Source organism: Astatotilapia calliptera, unplaced genomic scaffold (genome assembly GCF_900246225.1).
Source record: "Astatotilapia calliptera unplaced genomic scaffold, fAstCal1.2 U_scaffold_26, whole genome shotgun sequence".
NCBI classification, from domain to species: domain Eukaryota; kingdom Metazoa; phylum Chordata; class Actinopteri; order Cichliformes; family Cichlidae; genus Astatotilapia; species Astatotilapia calliptera.
The window spans coordinates 191,984-196,682 of record NW_020535763.1 but is presented as its reverse complement, the minus strand read 5'-3'; the positions used below and the strand labels follow the sequence as shown (position 1 = coordinate 196,682).

The 4,699-nt window shown below is 42.3% G+C and overlaps 1 long non-coding RNA gene across 1 annotated transcript; it reads left to right on the top strand.

Moving 5' to 3' along the window:
- The first annotated feature begins 303 nt into the window (after positions 1-303).
- Positions 304-712, top strand: LOC113017893 (uncharacterized). Its single transcript, XR_003271609.1, has 3 exons — positions 304-355; positions 453-518; positions 650-712. It is a non-coding gene; the product is annotated as an uncharacterized LOC113017893 (long non-coding RNA).
- Positions 713-4,699: the final 3,987 nt, after the last annotated feature.

Below are 4,699 nucleotides of genomic sequence, written 5' to 3'. Positions count from 1 at the left end.
TTCATCATTCAAAGACACAAATGTATCATGAGGACCATGTAAAAGTGAATTGCCTTATTTTATATTTTTAATAAAGGTGCTGCTAACGAGCAGACGCTCAATCAGGATGAAGATCAGCAGCAAGACTAATCCTCTCTTTTTGATGGTTAGTTTTTCAACTACTTTTAAATATTCTGATGTGATTTGCAACAAGACTGTACTTATTACATCTGCTGCAGCTTTTAATATAAATGTTATTTGCAAGAATATTTGTGTTTAAATTAGTATCACAGACATGAGGTGACTGATTTTCTCTGACTTGCAGGTGATCGTTGTGTCTATGAGACAGTCAGAAGATGTGAAAACACTGAAAATGGTAAAGTTTACACTTTCATTAATACAGAGCTTGTGGAAGCTGGATGATTATACAATAACTGTGTTTAACATTAAAGTCAATCAGATTATTATTTCAGGTCCAGCAGAAGGTGATTACAACAATGTCACATGTGTGATTCAGCTCAAAGTCATTAACAAGACAAGTGAGTGCACAAAATGTGACATTTGAAATGCAAAATATACATCGGTAATTATTCTCACTGATAATAAATGCATTTGTGGACAAAACAGGGGGAGTTTGTTTTGAAATGCTTTCATTTGATCACCTCAACAGGGCAACGTGGTGACCCAGAGGAGAGCTCTGACTACAACGATGTCAATCCAAATTCAGCCACAGCTCTAAAATCTTAACAGCAGCTCTTTAGCTGTTTTTCTCTTTTTCTCTTTAAAGTCTCTTAAAAGTTGGAGTGACTTTGAGTGAAAAGGAGAAGATTTTGAATTCAAAGCAATGATCCTGATAGCCTGAGTTTATACTTCCTTCTGAAAGAATGACTCAGTGTGTTTCACTTGTTTCTCTCCCTTTAGATAATATTTTTATTGGACATTAATGTACTGTAGATCTTTTTTTTAAATCTTTTTAATTGTTTCTTGTATTTGTAATATATTATAAATGTCTTTCTGTGAAGCACTTTGTAACTTTGTAAATAAAAGTGTGACATAAATAAAGTGTGTTGTTGTGTGTCAGACTGAGAGTACATGTTACAGCTCTTCAGTGTTGTGCATGAATCCACTGAAAGAGAGCTTTCATTTAAAGGCACTCATTTTCATTTAAAAAATATTACAACCCTCCAAGATGAACTAAAGCTGTCAACATAATGGGAAGTAACAACTGCTGTGACGTTATGCTCAGCAGCCTTTTTACTGTGTAGCAGAGTTTTCCCAGTTTTCTTGAGGTCTGCCTCAGGTCATACGTTCATGTAATACCGATTTGTGCCACAAGGTGTCGTGGAGAGTCAATGGGACTTTTTCTCTTATTCATACTAAAAGGTTTTCTACCCAATACTGAGGTACCACATTACTGCTAAACATCTAAAATATATTTTAAAACTGGTGCTCTGCTAGCTATATTATTTCTGTTGTTTTCATTGTAAATGTTTAAATAAATAAACAGCATGGAAACATTTTCATTCAAACCTTAAAAGTTTATTTTTACACACATCAATCTGTATCTTCTGTTTATAGTATTTGTATTTTTTTTATTACACTGCAGTGCCATTATTGTATGTTCAATAAAGTGAGCTGAAACAAGTCTGTCTGTCTCGCTGTCTGTCTATCATGTTCACTGTGTGCCTGCATGGGTTTCCTCCTGGAGGTCCAGCTTCCTCCCACAGATCAAACGTGTTTGTTGTAAGTGTGGTTGGTTTTCTGTCTCTCTGTTTAGAGTGTACCCAATCTCTAGCCCAGTATCAGCTGGGATAGGCTCCAGTCCCCCCTGTGATCCTGACGTGGAAAAGCAGGTAGTGAATCTGTGACTCGTGCTCCTCTCTTGTGCTGCTTTTGCAGTCTTCATACTTCATGGTGTGTGGCTGTAGCTCAGGTGGCAGAGCAGGTCAGCCACTAATCAGAAGATCGGTGGTTCAATCCCAGGCTGCCTCCTGGCTGCATGCCAAATATCCTTGGGCAAGATACTAACCCCATGTTTGCCTACTGGTGGTGGTCAGAGGGCCCGGTGGCGCCAGTGTCCGGCAGCCTCGCCTCTGTCAGTGCAGCTGTGGCTACAACGTAGCTTGCCATTGCCAGTGTGTGAATGTATGGGTGAATGACTGAATGTAGTGTAAAGTGCTTTGGGGTCCTTAGGGACTGAGTAAAGCGCTATACAAATACAGGCCATTTGCCCTGCCATGGCAGCACTGCCATCATGTGTCACATTTCAGTGTGTGGTCATGTCAGCAGCTTCAGAGATAAGATAAGATAAAACTTTATTAATCCCTCGGGTGGGTTCCTCTGGGAAATTCGGTTTCCAAAAGCACAGCACCGACAGAAGTTACAGTTACAGAATATTATATATATATATATATATATATATATATATACACACACACACACATATATATAAATAAATACAGAAACATATATAAATAAAATATACGAAGGGGATAAATAGGAATAAAAATAAAAATACAAGTGAATTGCACATTTCAAGTATTGAGGTCTATTGCACCATTGACTATTAACAAAAGTATTGCACAGTGAAGTGAAGAGGCACTACAGCTTAGTTGTTCCCCCCTCCTTTGTCCTCCTGTTTCCCCTCCCTCTCCCCTCCAGAGAGGAGTTAAACAGTCTGATGGCGTGTGGGACAAAGGAGTTTTTAAGTCCGTTAGTTCTTGTCTTGGGGAGAAGCAACCTGTCACTGAACAGACTCTTCTGGTTGTTAATGCAGAGGATGCCCAGCATTGTTCATAATGTCCAGCAGTTTTTTTAGTGTCCTTTTCTCTGCCACTGTCACCAGAGTGTCCAGCTTCATGCCGACCACAGAGCTAGCCTTCCTGATCAGTTTCTCCAGCCTGGGATGAGTCCTTCTTTGCTGTGCTGCTCTCCCAGCACGCCACAGCATAGAAAAGTACTCCAGCAACCACTGACTGTTAAAACATCCTCAGGAGCTTCCTACAGATGTTAAAAGACCTCAGGCTCCTGAGGAAGTACAGTCGGCTTTGGGCTTTTTTATACAGGTGCTCTGTGTTGCATGACCAGTCCAGTTTATTGTCCACCCACAGCCCGAGGTACTTGTACTTATTGACCACCTCCACCTCCTCCCCCTCTATCTGAACCGGCAGTGGACCTTCTCTGGACTTCCCGAAGTCCACAACCAGTTCCTTAGTCTTTGAGGTGTTGAGTTGCAGGTGGTTTGTGTGACTCCATGCGACAAAGTTCCTCACCAGACTTCTGTACTCCTCTTCCTGATCATCCCAGATACACCCCATGATGGCTGTGTCATATGCAAACTTCTGAATATGGCATAATTCAGAGTTGTAGCAGAAGTCAGAGGTGTACAGGGTGAAGAGAAGAGGGGACAGCACAGTTCCCTGTGCTGCTCCTGTGCTGCTGACCACAGTGTCAGACGTGATGTCCTTCAGCCTGACGTACTGTGGTCTGTCGGTGAGGTAGTCGGAGATCCAAGCCACCAGGCAGGGGTCCACCTCCATCCTGTTCAGTTTTTCCTGAAGCATACAGGGCCGGATGGTATTAAAGGCACTGGAAAAGTCAAGAAAAAGGATCCTGACCGTGCCTTTTCCCCCATCCAGGTGTGAGTGGGCTCTATGCAGGAGGTACAGGATGGCATCCTCCACTCCGACACCCGCCTTGTATGCAAACTGTAGTGGGTCCTGGGCATGTTGTACCTGTGGTCAGAGGAGGTTGAGGAAGAGCCGTTCTAGAGTCTTCATAAGATGTGACGTCAGTGCCACCGGTCGGAGGTCATTCAGCTCATTGGGCCGGTTCTTTTTGGGGACCGGGACGATGCAGGATGTCTTCCATAGGGCGGGCACTCTCCCCAGTCGCAGACTGAGATTGAAGACTCGTTGTAGTGGCTCCCCAAGTTCAGCAGCACATGCCTTTAGCATCCTAGGACACACCTTGTCTGGGCCTGCTTCAGATGAAGAGTTCAAAAGTTTTGTTTGAGCACTTTTATGTTCTGACATGTAGGTGATGTTTGTGTCTTTGAATCATTCTGAAGTCACTGCAAATGGAGAGTGCAGAACACTTTTTGATGAGTGAATGTCAAAACTGCTGAATAAAACACAGATGGTACTATTTTTTTTAAATAGAAATAGAATATCACACAAAAATAGAGACATGAGCCTACAGAAAAAAAACCTTATCCTGTAATTCTTACATGTGCATAAAAAATTAGTTTCTAACTTTCTCTTCTGCTTCATGGCTTTATTTGCACTGAAATTGAAGGAGCTCATGATTTCTGGCTGAGCCACATAGAAAAGAGGAAACACAGCCTGTGGTTTGAGCCACAAGTCTTCCTTTCAGCAGATGCATGATTGATTCATGTTCTAATCAAACTTCACACAGCACACACAGCCGCTTTTCCAGCTGGTTTGGAGGCAGCCCACGTGGTCAACGGCTGCAGGGGCAGAACATGGCTGTGATGATGAATTGGTGCTGGTCGGGGGCTTGGTGCTTGTGGGGGGAGTTGGCAGACAGTGCCAGGAATAAGATGCTTTAAGTGCATGTGATTATGCATAACAGATGTTGACAGATGTTTGATATCTCTCCTTCTGCTGATCTGACTTTTGCATACATTACATATCAGTTTGGTTTCATCTGCAGCACTGAGTGTAAAATGCTTCCACACAGAACTTGATCAAGTTGTTTT